Source organism: Ursus americanus, chromosome 8, assembly GCF_024610735.1.
Source record: "Ursus americanus isolate L20-20 chromosome 8, mUrsAme1.1.p, whole genome shotgun sequence".
Lineage (NCBI taxonomy): Eukaryota > Metazoa > Chordata > Mammalia > Carnivora > Ursidae > Ursus > Ursus americanus.
Window position 1 is genome coordinate 36,115,535 of NC_142134.1, and position 25,567 is coordinate 36,141,101.

Below are 25,567 nucleotides of genomic sequence, written 5' to 3' on the forward strand. Positions count from 1 at the left end.
AAGAAAAAGAAAGGAAAGAAGGAATAAGGAAAGAAGAAAAGGTGAAAGGTTACAGAGAAGAGAACCCAAGATCTAGATTTTAATCAGTTAAAAATGTCCTGTTAAATACAGTAGTATTGGAACTTAAAAACATGTACCTTTTACTGTTACATGAGAAGAACATTAAAAAACAAGATTACTTGCTACAATATTTTGCTGCTCATACTTCAGATTGGAAAAGGGCAGGAATTATCTGATTCATTTTATTTTTAGAATGATTCAGTAGCACACGGTGTGAACAGTGGTAAGAAAGCTTGGCTCGCTTATAATGAAGGGGCTATAAGCAATGTTTCCCAAAGAATGGTCCTTGAAGCATCCGTTTCAAGTGGTGTAACTAGATGTCACACAGAAAGAAAACAGGGAACCTTAGCCATATGTTTAAGAAATATCAGATTAAATTGAATTGTGGCAGAGATTCTAATAGCTTTGGTACATCAGTGAATCTCCAAGGCAGAAGTAAGGAAGATGAACAAATTTCACAAACTAATTTGATCACGGAACCCTTTCTAAAGAGCCTGTTTAAAGTGTAGTGTTCTGTTGAACCTGCTATGGGAAACACTGCTCTAGTATTTTTGCAAAGCAAATACACTGAAAAATAATCATGCAGTCCACTGTTAATGTTTGAAATGATTAGAAGGGTACTGGGTGGAGAAATTAAGAAATCATAAGGAATTTGTATGTTGACCCATATTTTAATGATTAAAGTATTGTTCTCTCAATATTAGTGATTAGCTCTTTAACAGCAACTATAAGCCTAGATCCAATGGAAAATGATCTAAGATAAAATTCAGCTAGGATGTGAAGGTTATTAAAAAGGAGAGTACGTTATTAAAAAGGAGAGTACATTATTAAAATGTCCAAAGTTTTACTTTTGTGGAAATGAAAAGTTCAAGAGCAAAGTTGATCACCAAAATCTTCCATAGCAAGGACAGAGGGCCTTCATCAAATTATACTCAATGATAAAATTGATGATTAGAAGAATTTCTAATATGATGCCTATAATTATAAAGAATGGATAGGCATTGTTGTCAAAATTGTATATAAACTTTAAGTTGGTTAATAATGAGCCCATGATTACTAATGTAAATTATTAGAAGGTATTTCAGAAAACCATCTCCCCTTCTCCCCCAATAGTTAAAAATAAAGGAATGGGGAGACCACACCAGAGCTATGGAAAATTATCTAGTATAGAAATAAAAACAAATCTAAAGCATCACTATCCATCACCATCTACTGGATTTTCTAACTACTTATTTAAAAGTAATGAGGAAGAAAATGCATGGTTGAAAATTTTACATGATTAAACTGTTTTAGGATAAAAGGATCAAACCAGCACTGTTCATCACAACAGATTAAAGTGAAGTTGAGCAGCAGAAGTAGTAAATAAATTTTCATAAAAAAGAATTAATACAAAATTATTTTAACTAAATGTTAAACTGTTAAATAACTTAGCCTATAAATAGTATATAATTTATGAAAGGTATTTAATTACCTTTTTGTTCCACTTCTATTGGAGAGAGAGAAGTACAGAGAGAAAGGAGAAAAGAGAATAGATTAATGGTACGGTATTGGCCAAGCACTTTTTATTCACCTCTTCCAAACTGAAAGTAAATAATTTATTTCACTCATACTTGCTTTTTGAACATAGGTTTTTTTTTTAAACATTTCCCTAGTAAAATTATTTTTTTAAAAAGCAATCATATAAACTTAAAAACACAGTACAGACTTAGAAAACATAAGGCAAAAGTTATTCAAGCTAAGATTGAAAAAAAATACAATTTCAAACTATAGACATAGGAAATACAATACTCATAATAAGAACACCCATATTTCTCTTTGCAAGTTAGGAAGGTAATTATATACATAAAGCTTTCAAATAGCTTGACTAGTCTCATTTATAAACTATTATAGTTTATACCACTACTTAACATAATAGTCTTGCTTTTTACCCATCTCAAGGATTGATCTCTTCAGAAGAAACTACTCTGCAACTCATTTTCTCAGGCCTAAGATTTTCCATGTCAGTCTTAAGAGAAATAAACCTCATGAGGCTACACATTTACAGGGAATGCTCTCATACTAAATAAGTGGATTCATAATCTTTATTGAAGAAACTTCTTTGCCTCCCACTTATCAATATTTGATATTATGGAAAAGTATCTTTCAGAAAAATTTATTAGAAGGTTGACATAAATAATGAGCCATCTGTTTGGCCTTTTCTGAAATTCTTAATCAAGTTAACACACCTTTGTAAAAATAAATTGAAATCCTCAGCCATGTTATGGCTACGTATCTCTCAAATTAGATTCCATTTTTATTTTTAAAGTACTGACCAATACAAGTCAGGAAAAATTTTGAGAAATTGTAACATATTCATGTAACTCACCAAGAAGCATCCTGTTTATCTCATAAACATTTGTCTCATTAGACACAATTTGCCTACATCAGAAAAAAGAACAGGCACCACCAAAAAACAAGGGGAAGAGTTGGGGAAAAATGGGTTCAGAACACAAACTTAAAAATCACAGATTGCAGTTGATATAAATCTAAAAAAATTCAATGGAATGGATGAACTGAAATATTGCACAATAAATAAAACTCTAGGGAAGTTTCAAAACAAGGGAGAATACTGTTTTGGGTCATTGCGTTTGGGTGAGATTTTTGTGCTTTGACTTAAGCTCTTTTGTGTTCTATTGTCCAAAATCACACTCATTTCTCTCCAATGACTCTTTTGAAAGCTCAGTATCACATGTGTTAGAAGACAAAACTAGTCTATACCAAAAGTTATGCTTGGGGCACCTGGGTGGATCAGTCAGTTGGGCCTCCGACTCTTGATTTCGCATTGGGTCATGGTCTCAGGGTCCTGAGATCAAGCCCCACATCCTTGGGCTCCATGCTCAGAGGGGCGTCTGCTTGAGATTCTCTCACTTTCCTTCTCCCTATCCCCCCACTCATTCTTGCTCTCTCTAAAATAAATAAATCTGAAATTAAAAGTTATGCTTAAAAAGTTGCAAATGGGTTATTTTTTAAAGATTCCTTATCTCATCAACATACAAATCTTATTTTAATAGTATTTCTAGGACTCTTTTAGCAACTCTATATATACTGTTATGGTTTATCATCATCCTCAGTCTTTATCGAGTGACTGCAGTGTTCACTGGATTATATGCCTCATTACAGGTCAGTTAAATCCTTTACTTAGCAGATGCACTTCATTTTGTGACTAGAATACTCACAAATCTGAGTTCAGACGGACAACTAAAAGAAGTGTAAGAAATCACCTTAAGAAATTTAATAGTCTAGAAAGCTTGGACCCAAGGCACATTACAATGAAAGTGGAGGTTGGGAGTGGGAAGTCATACTGAAGTTGACATTTTTCAGCAACTAGACTATAAAAATATAGATAGAACTAATTTTGTTCCTTGAAATACTTCTAAATATATATACTTTTAAGAATCGTATACAGAGGATTTATAGTCTTTTTTAAACATTATTTATTTATTTGGCAGAGGGAGAAAGAGCGAGAAAGCACAAGCAGGGGGAGTGGCAGAGGGAGAGGGAGAAGCAGGCTTTGTGCTGAGCAAGGAGCCCGATGCGGGGCTTGATCCCAGGACCCTGAGATCATGACCTGAGCGGAAGGGAGACGCTTAACCGACTCCACCCAGGTGCCCCTTATATTCTGAAGTATAAAATGTATACACACACAACTTTAGTTTTATTTCACATAAAACTCTTCGTCTTATTCTAAAGCACAGTTATCCTAACTTCTTGGTGACTAGTATTTCTTCAACAAATACTTAATGAGGAAGACAGGATATGTGATACAAAGTGTTGATAAGGTATTTGTTATCTTGTAAATACTATCTTACAATTTAATGGATATTGTTATTTTTCAAGGAACTTTTACTTCTGTTTTCTCAATTGTCATTAGGTAAAATTTTACTTTTAATTCTCTGGTCTTGGTCTAACTTGAGAAATTTTAATTCTCTGGTCTCGGTCTAATTTGAAATAAACTGGCATAAGCTGTAGCATAAGTAAAGCTAGTTTCTGTTACTTGCTGTTTATTCAAAATTAAGATTTATTAGGCAGTTTCACTTTGGAGAAAATTATTATGTTCTTGCCTATGTCATGACTGGCTGTAGCTCATTTATCATTTATTTGCTATTTTCAAGACTCAAGTAAAACAATCCTATAATTTAAGTTGAAACAAGCACACACAAATCATATTCCCGTAACAAAAACTGGCAAGGCAAACATAATTTGTCATTGAAAAGCTCAGTTACATTTAGGATTAGCCAGTCACTGTCATCATCTAATTCTGATTCTAGAAGCTTCTGTCCCCTGGGGGGAAAAATATTCATACAAACAAATTGTACGGATACAAGTTAACACCCTTGCCACTATATCCTTCATAACCTCACAGTGCCTGGCACATAATAAGTACTCAGTGAACAGCTACTGAATTAATATATAATCCAAATAGAGGTGATTAATTCTGCTTCTTAGTATTTTAAGCATATAGCAAAAAGAAAAAGTGGTGAAGAAAATCTGGATTTGCTATACACATACATACAGGGTATTATCTGTATAATGTCTTTGTATATTTTAATGGATGTAGAGGAAAGTACAATTTATGAGCAATATGTATCGCCAACTCATTAAATGTAAAACTGGAGGGGGAAAAAAGGAAAATTAAAAAAAAAAAACTGTACGGATAGTCTTGAGGATTATATTGGCAAGAAGAAAGTGTTGCTATAAAACAGCGGGCAATGATCTAAAAACACAGACCGAAAATGCTCCCTTTTCTCCTCTCTGTAATGAGATCATAAATAAATGAATTGTACGATGACATCTGTGCTCAGCCTTCTTCAGTACCTCCTGTCTTTTGGTCTGGTCCAATATCCTGAATTCTGGCATTATAGCTGTCATTGTTCATTTCCAATCCTCTTTGGAACTAGTTACTCTCTTTTTCTCTCTTCACTTTTAATCCCCAAACTATTTTTATTGTCCATTCAGCCTCTGCAAATATGTTTATATATTTCCTTAAGTGATTTCATTGTTGTCCTTTGTCAAACTTAATGTCATAAGCTATATCCTGTGGTTAGAGTAAATGACAAATTCAAACTAAGGGTAATTTTATTCTGTATAAAAGGCAGAAACGGAAAAAAAAAAGACTAGTAAATTTTCCCTTTATTTCCCAACAGTTCATAAAAGAGATATAATATATAGCCAATAGACATATTATTGTTTAGAAAAATAAGATGTTATTAGTTCTATTCATATCTGTACCATATGTAGTACTTTTGAATTGCATTTTTTAATTAGAAAAGGTATGGATGAGAGAGCATATGCATGCGTTGCCAGGCTTTTCCAAATTGCATTGCAAATTACAAAGAAATAAAATTGTTGTGTGCTAAAAATTGTTAGAACTAAACTGTCATAACTAAGAACTATGAAATTGTGTCTAATTCTAATGTAGCTTAAATTTTCTTTTCTTTTAAACTGTAAGTCATACCATACATTTTCTATGTTATATAATCCAATGAGGCCTCTGTAATATAAATAAAAAACACTTATGGGGAACATGAGATAGTTATAGAACATTAAATAATTTACAAATACCTATTTTTATCATTGAAATTTGGTAGTATTTTAAACAGTATTATTTTCTTGGTTACATCTGGCTGTACTATTAAAATATATTTGGGTACGCTTATCACTAGCCAGCCGGGCAGTGAAGGAGACAGCAATAAGGCAAACTAAGTGAGTAGTAAAAAATCAGTCTTGGATGAAAATTTGCTGGTGTATCATCCGTAAACAAAGCCGCTATAAGCGAATAATCAAAAGTTTACAATAATACTTTCACTTGTATAGCACTTTATAACTTAACAAAATGTTTTCACGTGAATCACTTGATTTAATTCTTCAAACAACACTGTGATGTGGTATTTATTATTCCTGTATCAGAGACAAGTGAGCCAAAACTAAAAAGGTTAAAAGATTTGACCAAGAACAACACTGGTAGATGGCAGAGTCTGTCATTTATCTAACCCTACACTGGCTCTTACAACAAGCAAACTCAGTAAAACTGTTGCATTCTCGCTCTCCATTTCCCTTCTGTCGACAAATCCAGGTAGGGGTGCACTTCAGAGGGATAAAGAACACAAACGGAATCCTCCTGAGGGTAGGCGCTCTGTTGTAAGAACGACCTTTCACTAAGCATGTACCGTGTGCCACCCAGTGCACTGCAGTGTGCCATAACACTAATTTAACCATCTCGCAGCAACCTTATGAAGTAGATACTCTCCTTATCTTAACTTTTCAAGTGAGGAAACAGGTACAAAGAAGCATTGTTCTTTTGGTTAGTAAGTGGTAGAGCTGGAATTCAAATATAAGTTTTGATCTTACTCATTATTGTATTTCCAGTGCTCAGCACACAGAAAAAGCTCAATGAGTATTTCTTAGGCCTCCATGCAATGATGAACTGCACTGTAGCATTTCAGAGAATGAGACTGGATGCCACATTCTTCAGTGCTATTGACCCTGAGTGTGAGGCAGAGCATCTCTCCAGAGAAGATAAAATAATAAAAAAACAGTGGTTCCTCATTTCTTGGCCAAGGAAACAAGATACTTCTTATCACTAGAAACAAACCTGTGCTGCATACCTCATGTCCTGTTAATTCTCATTATTCTGAAACAGAGAACATTCTCTTTTTCCCCTTCACATACACCAAGAAAATACAGAAGCACTTCAGTAAATAGAAATAAAAAGATCTGTGAAGTTCATTAATTTTTTTGGTATAGTGCATATCAAAAATTCTGACAGACATCTGTCTCTTTCAGTAAATAAGGTGCTAATTCTTTATTTAATGAAAGACGGGTAATCTCTGCAGCTCAGCTTCTAAATTATGTTTTTCAAATAATACCCGTGCATCAGTGAATAAAAGTGCCGCTCAAGCACCTTGTACTACAATGGCTTTATATAATGTGTTTTCAAAATTATTACCTTCTAATGAATTTCATCCTGGAGTGTGTAGATTGAAAATGTCAGTAATTCATAAGATGCTTTCACTAGCCACATTCTAATTTAAACATTTAAATACAATATCTATAGATGATGCAGAAACTGAGGCGACCTTTTGTTTTGTAGTAAATTTCCATTTTTCTGACGGATCTGTAAAATCTTTTGGTTAATTTAAGATTTTAAAAGAAAATGGTGCTATTAGTAGACTCTGGGGAATATATTGGTAATAGCTTTTAGAAAGATAATTTTTCAAAGGCATTGGTAGCAGTCAACATTACGTTTGGTTCATCAATGATATACCCTTGTCATAATGATTTGTCACCACTATGTAACAACCACATGGCATTTAAAGTTGCTGAAAGGGGACACCTGGGCGGCTCAGTAGGTTAAGAGTCTGCCTTCAGTTCAGGTCATGATCCCAGGGTCCTGGGATGGAGTCCCGCATTGGGCTCCTTGCTCAGAGGGGAGACTGTTTTTCCCTCTGCCTGATGCTCCCCCTGCTTGTGCTCTCTCTCTCTCTGATAAATAAATAAATAAAAACGTAAAAAAAAAATAAAGTTGCTAAACAGAAAACAAAAACAAAGGGAGAGTCCCTTCAGAGTGTATAAGACTATGCTATATACATAAACACACATGCATATTTGTATTAGGCCCATGGAATGTATTTGTTGTTTGCAAGACCCTTAGAGCTGTGAATACAGAGAGAAGTAATAATAATCATAATACCTAACAATTCCTGAATATGTACTATGTGACTGGTTATGTGGATAATTTTATTTAATCCTCAAAGAAACTCTATGAATTTGGTGGTACTACCATGAATATGATACAGAGGAGGAACTGATCTCTGCCTTAGGGAAACTTACAGTCTAATAATCAGTGATTTTCAGTGTAATAATTTACCAAAAATAAGCTATTTTTAAATGCATTCAGGGGAATCTGTGTAAAGAGATTAAAAACAGACAAAAATAGAAGTGAATAGCAGGGAGAGGGAATCATTAAGAGAAACCAAAGTTAAAAACAAGAGGAGAAGCAGTTTAGCTAAAATCAAATTTCTTATGGAAAATGTCACCCGTTTGTTCCTGAGAAATTTATTTTTGACTGATTTCTACTACTAGGTTCTATGCATCCACTGCTTATGCAATAAATAAGATATTCAAAATTAATCTAATCTAATCCTAGATTTAGTCAATATGTTATAATTACTGTGGTTTGGGGGCTGAATATTATGTTAGATGTCATTTAGTCTCAGATAATATTTTACAAATTAAAAAAATGAAGCCAGAGAATTAGATATTAGCACCAAATCACAATTTCCTTTTTAACTCTTAATAGTACTAAAAACAAATTATGAAATAATGTAATATTTTTTGATTCATTTTACAATTTTATGTATTGTGGGGGCAGGAATGACTGTTCTAATATTCTGATGAGAAACATCAAAAGCTAAAAGAAATCAAGTTGCTTTGCTTTTGACCCAACATTGTTCCTTCAGTCTTACAAAAGCTCTTAGGATCTTGTGATTTAATCGTGGAATTGGAAGTTTTTATCATCACCTGGTGCAAGAGAATGAGATGACAAAATGCACAGAGTCATCATTAAAGGGAAAAAAACCCGATACACACAAAAAACACCCTGAGGAGTAGTTTAGGAATCTGAGGAGCTACTACATACTTTGGTACCTTGCAGAAGTACTCTGAATACCCCAACCAATTTGGGACTGGATTCACTAGCCAAAAAGCAGAAAAGATTTTGTATTACCTAACATCATGGTTAATAAAAACAAGATAAATAATACAGATAGGATTCCTAGAACCATAAACAAAAACAAAAAAAACTTAATCTCAGAAGTCATTAGCAAAAATACACACTGCACATATATCCCATACATGCTAACTGAATCTTTTGAAAAGTAGATTTAAGATTCTTACTCATTTGTTTTTTTGGTGTTTGAAAATTGAGATGCTAATATCAATGCATCTGAATAAATTCCAAGTCTTCAGATTCATTACCATAAATTTCCAAAAGTGTGTTTCTTATAATATTTTTCCAATTTTATGTCTTTTTAATCATATAGGCTAATCATATTCTTCACAATGGTTTATTTATTTTTACTTCATATACTCCACACTTATATTTATTTTTCAACTTTTCTCACTCTGTGGCCCTGTTCAGAATGCCTCAGATCTCCTATTCCTAGTTAAGCCAAACTCTATCTCTCGGTTCTAAGTTCTTCCTTCATAAATACTGCTTTACTTACCAGTACCATATGGAATAAATGTATAATTTCAACTTAGTTTGTGGGGGAGGGAGATTTTCAATAATGTTCTAGTCTGGGAATTGGCAAGCTTTTTCTACAAAAGGACAAAAAGTAAGTAAGTTAAGATTTATGAGCCACAAACAGGCCAGCTGTTGTCATCACAGTCTTCTTCTTTTTCTTTTCTTTTTTTTTAAACATCTCTGAAAAAATGTAAAAGATACTCTTAGCTCATGGGCTAGTTGGAAAACCACCCACTGGATGTTTATCCCATGATCACTGTTTGCCAATTATCAATTCTAGTTCATTATACTTATACTGTCTCGCTATTCTCTTTGGCACTTGGTATTTTTATCTTCTCTCTATCTTTCTTCAGGAAATATATGGAGGACAGCTGGTCAATAAATGTTGGCACTGACATGCTTTTAAAATCATAGGCAAATGGCTACAAATATAAACTCGGTATGGTTTGTTCAACGATATGAACAAAGGAGAAGAGGACAAATCTTACAGATGGCAAAGCATGTCTTTCATTTCTGCTAAGTAGCACACAAAATTCTCCTTAGGTAGTACATCTTATCTCTCAATAGTGGAGTCCATTATCTTTCTCACTATCTATTTATAGAACTGCACATAGCAAAATATTTATTCTACATTCAATTGTTAACAAAGATTTTGTAATCTCTGTGAAATTCCTCCTTAATAACATTGAAACAGGCTATTTTTAGTCCAGTTTACTTAGCATTTATGGTATGTAAGTCTTTTTGCTAAATACTCAATTTACTTCATCTTATTTAATCCTCAGAACAATCCTGTTGAGATTATTGTCACCATTATACAGATGGGCAGACCCGAGTATAGAGGTCATTACCACTTAGTAGAGCTGGTATTTGAACTTCTGAGCCTACAGTCTTAGCCTCTATGCTTTGCTTTCTGGCAAACTAGAAAAGTGATGATGACAAAAATAACGAGGATAGCTAATATTAATTGAGTATTTACCAATTACCAGTTTATGGTTTTAAAGAATTTACATGTATTATCCACTTAACAATTATATTACCACTATAAAGTAGATAGCATTATTAGTTCAATATTAGAAAGAAAGAAACCATGATACATATAAATTAAATAAATAGTAAGTGACAGACCAGGATCCAATGTCAGGCCTCTGACATCAGAACTCAAGTGCTACCCCAATGTTTATAGCAGCAATGTTCACAATAGTCAAACTATGGAAAGAGCCCAGACGTCCATCGACAGATGAATGGATAAAGAAGATGTGGTATATATATATAGAACTGAATACTACTCAGCCATTAAAAAAAAAAAAAAAAAGAAATCTTGACATTTGCAATGATGTGGATGGATCTAGAGGGTATTATGCTAAGCAAAATAAGTCAATCAGAGAGAGAGACAATTATCATATGATCTCACTCATATGTGGAATTTAAGAAACAAAATAGATGATCATAGGGGAAAAAGAGGAAAAAATAAAACAAGACAAATCAGAGAGGGAGACAAACCATAAGAGACTCTCAATCATAGGACATAAACTAAGGGTTGCTGGAGGGGAAGGGGATAAAGCAGATGGGGTACCTGGGTGATGTCATGAGCACTGGGTGTTGTATTAAGACTGAGTACAGTCTTAATATGAATCACTGACCTCTACCTCTGAAACCAGTAATACATTTTATGTTAATTAATTTAATTTAAATAAAAAAATAAACAACAAGAAAAACAGCAAAAGAGCCCGAGTGCTAAGCAACTATCTTTCAAGTGCAAGCTACTTGCACTATTTATTATCATTGAGTACTTTCATTGGCAGAGGGAGGAGAGAGAGTTCTCAGCTACTTCTATTACTTTCTAAATGTCAGCTCTGCTTTATCCACTGAGTTATATTTAATGGGTATAGAAAGTGATTTGATGGCCTACTGTTAGTGATAATATCTATTTTGATTTCAACAAAGAAACAAAAGTCTTTTAAAGTTAGTATTAATAACCAGTAATAACTTATATTGAAAAAACTTATGCTAAATTTTGCTAAAGAATCTCTTCTCAGAACCATCTATTTAAGATCTGTTTTTTGACAAGAGGCTTTCTTGGGACACATTTTAGGGGAGTGTCCGATTCCAGACTCACTGGGCACATGTTGGTCACCTGTAAAGTGAGGAGCTAGTTGTGACTGAAATCTATAATGTCTGCAGAGGGGAAAGAAATGCACGGGTGGAAGGATTAAATACGCCAAAAAAAGGGAAGGTGGCATACATAAAACTGTTTGCTACTTTTTTTCCTAATGAAAGAAGAAAACATGTTTTATGAATTACAGAGCTTAGAGCAAACTGCAGATGTAGCAGTTTTCTCCTGAGAGTTTCCTGTTTCTTCTCTAATTCTTCAGGGTCCATCACATTGCACCTGTGACAATTCTGTGTCAAGATTCCCCTGGCCCAGCCAAACATAGTTTCTATTTATTTCCCACTCGCAGTTGAAAGCATTTATAATGGGGTCTAGCTCTGCAATGTTATAATATTTGACACAAGAATTGCACGCTCCGAAGAAAGGGAGTATATTCTTCACGATCTGTTTTCTTGATGGATTTATGTTGTTCCTTGGAGAGATACTGACAGAAGAAATAAATACTTCTCGAGTGACCTCTGTGCCTTAGCAAGGTCAAAGTTGAGAAAAGAAATGAGCAGACAGCCCTTAAAATGTATGTAATGTGGTACAACACCCAAAGCGGAGACATTAAATCTAAAATTAAATGAAAACGAATAAATAATGAAGTATGCTTTCCTTCCCGTTCTTTATAACACTCAACCAACATCTGCTCAGTAATTCACTGAATGCACTTTTTGTTTATTATAGTGAAATGTGTCAAATTAGGGGAAAAGCAAGTTTAGAGAATGAAACAAGTGATCATTATTCTTTTCTCGATTGGACTAGTGGCAACATACTTTACTGTCTGTTTAAACTAACTAGCCCCCAACTGTTTGTTTTCCCTTGCAAGCTATCTGCAGAAGGATCATAAAAATGAATTTGCTGGTTAGAGCTCTGAGGAAGGAAATATCATGGTATAATATTATTAGGTGTGGGTTTTTTTTTTAACTTTTTAATGAAATAAACTTCCTTGCAAACCAAACAAAAAAAGTTGATATCTACTAAAGTATAGTTGGTTTATTTTAAAAAACACAACATTAAACACCAAATAAATTTCAAATAGAAACTATGTCTCCTCAGAAACCCTCACACTGTGACACACTCTCTTAATCTATTAGAAAGCTAGTCATATATATTCAAGGACTCTGTTTTATTCACTGCTGAGTCCCACCATCTAGAATAGTACCTGGAATAGAGAAGCTACACAATAAATAGTTTAAATTTATTAAATTAGTACAAGGGGCCTCTTACCTTTGATGCTCTTGAATAACTGGTATAACCTTACTCATATTACCAAAGGCAAAATAAAAAGAAACACAATTAAAAGTAGAATGTGGATATGGATTGCATAATTGCTGTGCTGGAGTAAATATTTTCTAAATATGAGGTTTAATTAATAAATCCATTTGAGTTTTGGCTTAATACCTAATTACTAAAACCAAACAAAACTACTATACTCTGTTCCATCACACTACATTTTACAATAATGAACACTGAAAACAAAATAGCTTGCAGTTTGGGGCATTTTCAAATATGACTGAATAAATGCATAATTTGAAACAACAAGCACTTAGAGCAAAAACAGCCAACAGTTGTTAAACGTTTACTGTGTGGAAACACTTTTAACTCACTGAACTATCAAAACAGCTCTTTAAGGTAAGTAGATTGTCACCATTTTATAGATGAAGAAAGTGTGGGGCAGAAAAATCAAGTTCACAAATCTTAAGGTCGCATATCTAGTAAGAAACAGAATGAGGATTTGAAAAAAGACAATCTGGCTGTGAGGTTTATGGTCACTGGATGGTCTGCATCATCTCCCAAGAAATTACTGACAATTTTTCTCATCCAGAAAATGAAGTAACACAACAGTCTGATGCCCTATTTCGAATGTCAATAAAGTTTGAAAAAAATACATTCGATGCATGATATTTTGAATGAAATCTCAAGTTGTGAGTTTTGGCTGATTTGCCACTTATCTAAAAAGTATACGACTTCAGAATCTGCTATCTACTTTTAAATAAATGATACATAGAGTTGAAAACAGAGTGAGGAGGTAAGTTTTACATTTCTTAGACTTCTCAGGTTGATATTTTTTAATCCCAAGCAATGGCATCGTAACCTGCAAGTCTTCTCTGAACATCAGCTCTCTCGTTCCATGTGTAACATGGATTCTTCCGATCATGGTGAGGTTCTAGGCTCTACTGTGTCTAACAGTTTTAAAGAGGAGAGATTTGGGGTGCCTGGGTGGCTCAGTCATGAAGCATCTGCCTTCGGCTCAGGTCATGATCCCAGCGTTCTGGGATCGAGCCCCGCATCGGACTCCCTGCTCAGAGGGAAGCCTGCTTCTCCCTCTCCCACTCCCCCTGCTTGTGTTCCCTCTCTTGCTGGCCGTCTCTCTCTCTGTCAAATGAATAAACAAAATCTTAAAAAAAAAATAAAGAGGAGAGATTTGTGATGGAAAATTATAAACCCCTCACAACAAAAGTAAGAATCAAATGCTTATACTACCATAGGAAGAACAAAACGCAAAATTCTGGTGTGCAGCAACCTACGAGAACGGTTTTTCCTTCTTTTTGAAATGAAACGTAATTTCTTCTGCCACTGAAGAACTGATGTCTTCATATCATGTCTAAGTCGAGTTTATGTATTTGAAGGAGCCAGCAGTCTAATGAATCTTCTCCCTCAGCTTAGTAAACTATGCATTGTCTATCTGAATTCAGGGCCATTAAATTCTTGCAAAGTGTTTACTGCATTATACGTATTATTGGTCCCATCATTGAACAGTGCCCTCTTTCTGTTTTATAGCTAATGTAGCATTTCTCCATGGCATCAATAGATTAAAACATTTACTACCAGAAAAAGTATGTGAAAATGGAGCAAGCTCATTTTGCCACAAGCTAACTCAATAAATCTATCTAGTTTACTGATGTTCACTTTCATTTAAAATTGGTGCATATTTATCTTGCAAACTTCAAGAAGGCACAGAGATAAATTGTCTTTCTGTTTTTCCTCCTGGCAGCAATGCTACTTGGTTAATGTTAATAAATGGCAGTTTAATAGGACCAGATCTATATTTCTGATATGCATTTGGGAATATTTAGAAAAGGGACAATGAAGGGTCTATTAAGACTTTAAAAGATTTTATCTACCGTTTTGACAGCAATATGACTCCTTCACTATAGAAAAAAGCAAGATATCTTAAGTTACTTGGTTTAATTTTATGATGTTAGTTTAATGCCGTTCTTAGTGTTACCACCAGAAAAATAGGTCATTAACAAACTTAATTTGCATTCGGACAAATAAAAATTAAAGGAAATTTAGTCCATATTCTTAAACTGATAATGGAGGAATAAACAAAATATTTGGAATAGTTTAGTACTTCTCTTGACAGTATTGTAGAGGGAAATTTTTTTTTTTTTACTTTGAGGACAAACTCTTGCTCTTTCCAGTCCCTTATCTCCCACAGAAGATGGTTATAGATATGGCTTCTGTAAATGGTCTTCTATAGCCCTTCTGACCAATTAGTTAAGCATGCAAAAGTTAGAATAGATACATGGGATAATATAAACTGTTCTCTCCCAGTTCTATGTAACAATCATTTTATCCTTGGTTATGACAGTACAACGGAAGGAAAATACTGATTTTTTAAAAAGATTTCATTTATTTATTCATTTGACACAGAGAGAGAGAGTACAAGCAGGGGGAGCGAAAGGCAGAAGGAGAGGGAGAAGCAGACTCCCCACTGAGCAAGGAGCCCGATGCGGGGCTCCATCCCAGGACCCTGGGATCATGACCTGAGCTGAAGGTAGACATTTAACCAACTGAGCCACCCAGGTGTCCCAGAAAATACTGATATTTAGTAAGCCAGATCATGTACACAAACATAAAATAACTACACTACATCTTTTACACACCTATGACAAGTTCAAAATATCTCAGTAAGTATATGCCAGAATTTTTATTTATGACACATTTTATTTTCCCTTTGAAAAGCTGTGTGTGAATGACTGCCTTGCTTTCATTTTTATGTACTTTTTTTTTCACATAAACTTCCATTGTTACACAAGAAAAAGCAAGCTGGTCATAGGATCACTCTCTCCCTAACCATCTCTTTTGGATGAAACATATTGATTCTCTTCTACCACAAATTTAATACTGACTTTTACAGGGCACCTGGGTGGCTCAGTTGGTTAAGTGTCTGCCTTCAGCTCAGGTCATGATCACAGGGTCCTGGGATCGAGCCCTGAATGGGGGACCCGCTGAGCAGGGAGTCTGCTTTGCCCTCTTCCTCTGCTCCTCTCTGCCCTGATCATGCTATCTCTCTCAAATAAATAAATAAAATCTTACAAAAATACTGACTTTCACAGTCTCCAATACATTCATCTAAAATCGGGTAAAATCCCTCCTCTTTTTCACAACTTCCTACGTAAACCACAGCTTTCAGGAAAGCCTGCTTTTGAAAGATAAGCTTTAGGAAGAAAGTTTTGCTGAAATTGATCACCTTGTGAGATCTGGAGTAAGACATCACTCTAATTAGTATGCTAACAAGAAATTCAGTAATGAGTAAAATGCCAGAAAGGAGCAGATTCTCATAATATTGGCCAACTGTTTCAAACATGTAAATGTTACTTCACCAACAAGATGACAGTTGCTTTCCAAGAAGGTAGATGATATGTTAAATGTTAAAAGAGGTGGTAAGATGATTACCATTTTGTCAAATCCGATTTACAGAAGGCTGTGTGATATTTTCTTTTCTTTTTTTTTTTGGCTGTGTGATATTTTCATAATAACACTAAATAATTAAATGGTTGGTAAATACTTGTTGATTATGTCTACAAATGTTTTGAGTATTCAAACATAATAAATGCAAATGTTCCTATACGGTATAGTGTTCTAATTTGGGATCCTCAGAAAGTAGAGGCCAAGATAAGGACTTTGAGGCAGGTAGTTTATTTGGGAGGTAATCCCAGGAATCAAGTGTTAAGGAACAGGGAGAGAGATATGGAAAAAAGAAGAAAAGCTACAATATATGTTATTATTGAAGTTGTTACTGATGGCAAGGAGGACCAAATTCTGCTAAGATCTCTGGGGAATATGAAGCTGGTAATGATACACAGGTCCTCCTTCCCCAGTGAACTCCCCTGTCCACAAGCAGATGGCTGGTTCTAGCCAAGCAGACTACTGGCCTTGAGGAAGTCTTATGGCAGAATGCTCAAAGACAAATAGGAGGCAGTTGAGTTGAGAATTAGGTAGCAGAGGTAGGCCTGAGTGCCAACAAAATAGTTGACTTTGGGTCTGGGTGAAATAAGAGTTGAGCCAAGGGTATACAAGGTATGCCAGAGGCATCTGCTAATAGTGTGCGTGTGTGTGCGCACATGTGTGCGTGTGTGTGCATGCACGTGCGCAAACAAAATAGCACCTACCTTAATCTTGAACTTCTATTTTTTCATAATGCCCAGTTTTATATTTATTTAATAGTATCATTTCAATTTGGGATACCGCAAAAATATTGTTAATCTCATTTTTTAACAGGGCAGTTTTTTTTATAAAAGATTTTATTTATTTTTATTTCAGAGAGAGAGAGAAAGCATGAACAGGAACAGGGGAGAGGGGCAGAGAGAGACAGACAAGCAGACTCCCCCTTGGTGGGGAGCCGAACGTGGGGCTTGATCCCAAGACGCGGGGATCACGACCCCAGCCAAAGGCAGACGCTCAACCCACTGAGCCACGCCGGCGCCCAACATAGCAGTTTTTCTTCACTTTTTCTCCAATTAAAAAAAAAAATACTACTGCAATATTACTAGCTTATTTTTCTAACATCCTTTCCAGTTACCTGCTGTTGAGAACGTGAAGTTCAGAAAAGGACTGTAGCTAAAGGTCTAAAATGTACATATTCCACAGAAGTACTGCCACAGGCACAGAGAGAGGAAAAATAGAACTTGTTGTGGCTGATTCTGTCTATTCTTTTGTCAATCTTGGGGATGGAGAAAGAGGAAGATAAATCACTTGGGTCTTGGGTCTTGAGTTCACAAGCAGCTAAGGCTCCACTGACAAGTGCGGCTTCAACAGAAGTAATAATTCTTTTCTACTACTTTATGCTATGATAACGTTAAGTTAAATTTGGCCTTAGATAGCCCTTCCTATGTTGGCAAGAGAAAATGTGTTTAGATAGGCCTCCATCGTAAGAAATTATTAAAAAAACTTCCTGCATAAAAACCATTGCTCTTTTTCTAGAGTCTTACTTCCCAGCTTGTAAAAATACGGAATAGACCAGCTAGCTAACATACAGTGCAACACTAGCGAATTCAAGAATTCTTGAATAAATAGTATGAAAGAGTTAGGAATGCTTGCAATTTTAACTCATATATTTTTATTTACTAACTTACATATGGAAAATGAGCCCTTGTAACTTTTAAGATTCCAAGAGAACATAATTTAAACCTAAAGTAGATCAAGGTCAATTAATCTACAGAGTAAATTAGAAAGCAACCTGAAATATTTATAAGCAATTTAAAGGCAACAGAATGCATGCTTTGGCGAACACTGGGTACATAATACATACTTGCTGATTTATTGACTTAATGAACATAATGATGAGTTAATACAAACTAATTTTTAGATGGAGGAAGAACTTACCAAAAAAAAAAAAAAGTACACTCAGTCCTCATCCTAGAAGCATAACTAGGTCCAAAATATTTCCTCATTGGAGGGAATAAGCAAAAATAACCATTAAATACGGACATAATTAATAGACAACGAGACTAGGTGTATGAATGTAACAGTGATACGATAATATGCATTCATATTTACATACTTAATAATAAAGTCTTATCATTACATGTATATATAATTACTTTTTAATGAGGAGGGTACTTAGAAGTGTTGCAATATCAGTCCTCATAATTTCCCATGTCATCTGGGTGTTATGCAACTCAGATACCCAGGTTTAACTGACAGTGTTGAGAGCATATGACAGTCATTTTTGTCACAAAGGACAATTTTAATTTTAAAACAACACATTTCAATGCAGAAATGCAGAACATACGTGTACACAGAGTGCTGTATCAAGAGACAAAAGGAACTAGAAACAAAACAATAAGACATCATTTGCCTTCATGCAAACGGCAGCTGTCTCTTGAATTTAAATAGGTGACAAGTATGCTCACATAATGATATCAGCTATGTACCAGTATGGACCCTGAAGGGGATGAGAATATGCCTCCTTAAATATGGCACCTTGGCATATTAAATATTTTAAGCTGAAGGATTGTGAGAAACAGTGGTACAAGGACTTTCTAACCTTCCCATTACTACCTGAGGCAGGTCATAAGACCTTTTTGTAAGATGTTGCCTCCTTGTACCCAGAAGAAAGGAACATCCTTGCTCTTAAGAGCAAGACAGAGGGATGATGAGAAGAATCCAAAAGAACAGGCCTAAATTTCCCCCAGTTTATTACCCTTCGCTCATACTCTTTTATCCTTTTCTGTTTCCCCACAATTTTCTGCTCTTTGTTAAAACTAGTATAAAAGCTCTCGGGTTTAATATTTCAAAGGGTCTTCATTTCCTTAAAAAGATTCCTATGCCATATAGAACTTATATTAAATTTGCATGTTTTTTCTCTTTTTAATCTGTCTTTTGTCAATCCAGCATGTAGGACCTCAGACAGAAAAACTAGGAGGGTAGTAGGAAAAATAATTTTTCCCTCTCCCTAGACAACTATAAGTAAAAACTTGTGAGAATTGGTATATACTGTAGTGAATTACACACTTTAATTTTTTAAATATCATTTAGTTAAGTGATTGATCACTATTACTTGGTATTGTTAAATATTTTACATACAACTTCTCATTTATTCATTTTGTAGTTATCTTCATGTTAGTAGATGAAGGATCTGAGGCTCATAAACAAAATGGTCTAAAGACACACAGCTCATAATTGACAGGCTTGGAATTTCAACCCAGATTTCAAAGATTTCAAAACATCTATTCTAACTAAAATGACGTACTGCTATCTATGGATCTAACACAGTAAAGAATCAAATGCAAATGTTTAATATAATTTTATTTGCAAGGATTCCTAAAACTGTCAAAAATGTTTTTCTCTGATACTGTTCAAAGCCAGTGGTATTCTAATTGACTTACTTAAACAGTGGCATCTATTAGTTTTATGATCGTACCATCATAGCAAAATATCTGCAGCATATGTTTTGAGACAGCACTGTTAGGTTCACAGCATGCCCTGTTGCCAAATGGATCCTAACTTTAGTAACGCACAAAGAAGAACTGAAAGAAGCACCAGGAAACACTGCATACTCTTTATGCAGAAGGGACGCAACATTGCAAACTAAATATCATCCATAACTGGTGCCAGTTCTCCTCATAAAATGATAACAGGCAAGTAATATTTGGTTGCATTGTGAATACTGACAATCATGCTACAATGTGTGTTTTATGAAAAAGCAATCTGTGATATAAGAGGAGGCTGTATTTAGAAAATGATGTGTCTAATTAGGTCATTAAAATATTGGGATTGGTCCTTACCTAGGAATAATGTCCATCTTTTGGTAACTTTCCTAGACAGTTTACAAAAGCCTACATAATTCATAATATACCACAACTCCTTCACATATTGTGCTGTTGAATTTTGATCAATATGCACAATTTATCATTAATACAAATGCAAAGCATAATGTCGGCTGCACGGAGTGTTAAATTGAGTGGAGCCACGTGGTAACATGTGGAGCACAACTTACTCAAAAGACAGCCAAGGCCAAAACAAAACAAAACAAACAAAAACCCAAATCAGTAATACTTACTTGAAATATATGAAACTTGCTTGAAAATTATGTAAGTGTAGTAGGTCAGCAAATAGTTGAGAGGGCAACACACTAAGTGAATATATAGTGCTGTATTTGTAAATGAAACTTAATGCGTTCGAGAGAACACCAAGATTCTGGTATTTGGATGTGTTTTAAATACACATGTGTACACACAAGTTCAAAACCGCTGATGTATACTGTAAGCATGATCTATAATACCCTCACTCAGTGTAATTCTTTTGGAATTAGGCCTGTTTGGCTTGCCACCTGGGCAGACAAATCGATGGGTTAACCATCCAGGATGAAGGCAATAGCTCCTGCGGGCAGGTACCTGGAATACTGCAGGTTACAATCTCCAGAAAAGTAAAGGGACATTGTGAAGAGGCCACAGAAGGCCAGGGCTGACCCATCAATAAAGGTCAAGATTGGATCAATGGCCATTCCCCATCACCGACCCATTGGTTTTTCTCTCTGTAAATACCACCTATTATTTCTGGACAAAGCCATTAAAAATATTTCTTTGGTAAATACAGAAATATAGAATTTCACAAAGGTTTTAACTCTAAAGCCTAGGGCAAACCTACCACCTGGCCACTGACTTCAGAACTGCTTTTATTTATTTATTTATTTAGAGAGAATGCAAGAGGGGAGGGGCAGAAGGAGAGAGAGAATCTCAAACAGTCTCCACGCTCAGTGCAGTTTCCTAACAGGGGCTCAATCCCAGGACCCTGAGATCACGACCTGAGCTGGTATCAAGAGTCTGACGCTCAACCAACTGAGTCACCCAGGAGCCCCAGAACTGCTTCTAATGTCATTGTTTAGATATTTGGATAAGATGAAGAGCCCATCTCATTTTTAAACATCTGCAAGAGTAGCTTCCACTAACCAAGTTCAATTTAAGAAGCAATAAGCATGTTTTCTGTGTTAATCATTTCAAAGCTTCAACCATAGCAAAACCAATGTGGCTACAGTGAAACCCTATGCTTCTTTGAGTAATTGTTGCCTAGGAGATAGCATGCGCACATCCTGATAAAGGTCACTGGGACTCACAAGTCACTCTAGGAAGTTAGATGCATTTACCTACTTCAATTCTATACTATTACGTGTAACCCTCTATGCCCAAGGATTAACCTTGAATAAACCAGTAATTTGACTGCAATAATTAACAATGCTTATACTAATCACTAGTAGCAGAATTCAGATTGACCTATAAAAAATAATTTATTTAACAAATAGTTCATTGGGTGGTATATTTTATTTGGCAGAATAGTTTAGCAGTTGAGAGAACAGGTTTGAGTCACATCGTTTCAAATGAGTTCAAATCCCGACGTTACCACCGCATAGCTATGTATCATTGGGTGACATACATAAGCTTTCTGTGCTTCGGTTTCCTTGTTAAAAAAAGAAAGAGTATAATACATTTCTTTACCTCTCCAGCTTATTTTCATAATAATCAGGGCCCAACACAGAGTAAACACTTGGTAATTACAAGTATTACTATTGTTTTTTTAAAAAGATATGATTTCTACTCATTGCATAAGCAGAAAATTAAATACATGGGACAACTAGATAACATTTAAATATGAAATATAGTATCATGTTAGATGTAAGCTGGGCTAAAATGAGCTAAAATAATAGGCTAAATTTAAGAATGTGCTACAAATGGTCAGAAGGGTGTAATATCAGGATCAATTATAACTCTTTTTAAATGGTATTATAGGTTAAGTAGGGCTTAAACTGAAAATTTAAGAATTGTTAAGAATGGAATAGGTAATCCTTTAACTTGATCATTTTTCATTTATAGCTGAAAAAATATCAGTGAAAAACATCATCATGTATTTCTTTGAATCTTTACTGAATTTTCCTATTTCTATTTAAAAAATACATCTAAGAAATTCTGAATTTTCAACTTGGAAATTTTGCATTAAAAAAACTCTGAGAGCTTAACAGTTTAAACAACGAGTAACTTAGTAAAAACAGAAACAAAAACAAAAAATAGTATCTGTAAAAACATTTTAAACCTTCTTTAAAAATAAGAATAATCAAAGCTTTCTTGCTACTGACACAGAAAACAAAAACAAAAAAACACCCAGTAACTGCAATTAAAGAAAAGCATTTGAAAGATAAGATTTATGACTTTGATATATTACTTCACTTAGAATGAGACAATTTATTATAGCTCTAAATCCCTCTACATCCCAAATGACACTTATTGTTGGCAAAGAGGCCACCTTCTCCTAGTGCCAGTGTAAATTCACCTGATACTTTTTATGAATAAACATGAAAATGTCAGCAATACTAAACAAAAGGGAGATGGCAAATTTGGAAATAAGCCAGTAACTGTGCCAAATGACCCATGAAACTTGAATTTCAGAAGGGAGTGTCTGAAATTTGGGTAAGTGGAAAGCTGCATTCTGAAGAAAACTTAAATTACACATCATAGCCACAAAAGAAGGCAAAGAATAAAAGACAGACAGGGTGACTGACCCACACTGAGTTTGAAACAGAGTAATACAAACAGTGACACTGTGAGGTAAGCCCTCTACAGTGCCTCTAACGGGGTCCTGGGAGGCTTACAGCAGGTATGTGAGCACATATGGACCTCTCCTCAGGGGGTCTCAGAACAGTGGATGATCCTACAGACCGCGGAGTGCATGCTGGGTGGGATACATATGAAGAGAGATAAGCAGGGGAAACTCTGGGGTTTTTGTTTCCTTTCCATAATTATTTTTCATTTGCTTAAAAAGATTCTCAGTACACTTATACATGCTGCAAATAATTTCTAGATCTGATTAGACAACTAAAAATGTCCACGTGCTTGAGCCAAGTGAAACTAATATAGCCTGAAGAAAACCAAGGTCAATCAAATACCTTTAAAATCAGTTGAAAAGAGAGTAATATTAATACCTTAAAAATAAATTAACAAACTGCCATTTATTTTTTTTAAATCAAAACTCTCACTCTGTATTTTACCTTCCTTTGCAAGTATTAGTACTCACAGAAGGATACCTCCTGTGGAAATGTTTTCTGATTGGTAAGTGGAGAGACTGATACTTTTTTTTTTAATCAATCTTTGATTTGCTGTGATTTCAAATAACAAAGCCTGGGCTAACTTGACCTTCTTTAGCAATTATAATTTTTATGTTGCCATTAAAATCCTTCAGCCAGTGATAGTGTTGTCCCAGGAAGCATTGTTAATTAGATTTTAAAGACTGGTACACATTAGGTCTTCTACAGAGCACAGGTGCTACCCCAAAGAAAGAGTACCCCGCTCAGCACTTTCGAAGCAAGTGACTCTGGGACTGCAATGACAGCTGACCACCTCCTAGGGCGCAGATACTATTCCTCATCTCTTCTCCACCCTGGCTTCCAAACAAGTTTTCTTTGTAAAAAGGAAAATGGTTAAAATAAACATCAAAGCAAACAATAGAAGAACTATATCATAAAGGAGCATCGTATAGCCTGGTAGAGGAAGGGCATATAGATTCTCTGGTGACAGGGTTTGGTCTTTTTTTAGCGCCCATTTTCTCTGTCGTCTGCTTCTCTGAGTCACTGCCCAGCAAGACCGTCCTAATTTGCTCTCCCTAACAATAGAAATAACATTCTTGATGTCTACCTCTTTTATAAATTGATCCATTTTTCCTAATAGCAGACCCTATCTTTCTAATACCTGGCATTTTAACTTCAAATTCAGATTGTTTTTGTTTTCAGATGTTGGATGGATAAACAGAACCCTGCATTATTACATATTTCACCTGCATAGGTGTCTCCCACATGCTGGGTATGCAGAAATAATTAAATACTAAGTTCCCAGCATAACCCCTTCACTCCTCAAGCTTAGTAAGTGAAAGGAACTTTTGTATTTATTCAACAATTTACAGTTCCCCAGAGCATTTTCACACTAGGGTTGTAAATGGATCATGCTTCTTAGTCAAGATTAGTGTACTGAAAAAAGAACATCAATATTTGTTGAGCTTTTACTTAGTGTAAGGTATGTTCTAAGGATTTCAATTAATCTAGTTCTCCAACAATTTTATAAGGTAGATACTATCATGATCTCCAAGCTACTGATCAGGAAACTGAGGCACAAAGGATTTGAGTAAATTCCTCAAAAACCCAAGCCCACTAGATAAAACTACTTCATGATATAATAAAACACAAAGGAAAGTTGTTGGGAACAAGACAAATGCCTTTTGTACAAAGGGAGGAAATATACGTTTAGAGAAATACATTAGTGATGTTGAGTTAAGGCACAAGCAAGATTCTAGCTTGAATGAAGAGACGGCTTCTAAGTACCTAAAATGAAAATGGAATCACTTACAAACTGCATCAAATTAGTACTACTTTCTTTATAGATAGAAAATTAGAAAACTCAGGAATAAATATTTTACTGGACTCCAAATAGCTTTGGTAAAGTTCATCCTGATACATAAGTGGAAAGAAGATAGAAATAAAGGCAAACAAACAAACAACAGATGAACAGGGGTGATTCATTTAAGAGGACTCAAAGCTACGAAGAGCTGGACACAATAACTGTAGTCAAACAGATTCCTGGGTAAGTTAAGGTTGCACAGTTAGTTCTTGTGGCTTTCAGCAAACCTCTGAAACACTGATCACTTTAATATTAATATTAATATTCAGTTGATGAAATCAAAGGCATAAAAGTAAAATCTGTTCACACAAAGCTAGGAGCTCTAATAAAAAGGAATTCAGAATGAATATCTGAAATACCTTTAAATGCCAGGCAAGAATAAAGGGCTGATAGTAATAAAATGTAAATGCAAATTTTAAAGTTACAAGATAACCTTAAAAAGGTGTTTCATTCATGTTTAGAAGTTGTATAATTACCAGGAGAATTTTACAAAATTCATATAAATTGAATACAATTGAATGAAATCCAAAGGGAACAAGCCCTCTAATCATGTTGTCAAAAGAGAGAAAACACACAGTGCCCTAGAAAAGGCAACTGAAGTACTGTTTTCAATTCTGAGCAATGTATTTTGAGAGCACTATCAAGGTGGACTACTCCAAAGATTGAAACTGGAAAGGTGAGGTCCAGAAACCACGAAAAAAGAAACTGGAGCAATGAGCAGGAAAAATCAGTCAGGGCCTGGTAGTCCTACCACCCTTTACTAAAACATCCCACGTCCCCTCCAGTCAGCGGGCTCTATAACTGGCCTGGCTCCAGAGTGATTGTAACACATACCCAGTAAACTACTGGCTTTACCCTTTTGTTCTAATGCTACAATTTCTGTGTCATGAGTTTTCTTCATTT

The 25,567-nt window shown here is 35.0% G+C and overlaps 1 protein-coding gene across 5 annotated transcripts in view; it reads right to left on the reverse strand.

Moving 5' to 3' along the window:
* ADGRL3 (adhesion G protein-coupled receptor L3) overlaps window positions 1–25,567 on the reverse strand; it is a 501,774-nt gene that overhangs the window by 280,176 nt on the left and 196,031 nt on the right. The gene's annotated exons all lie outside the window — the stretch shown is intronic.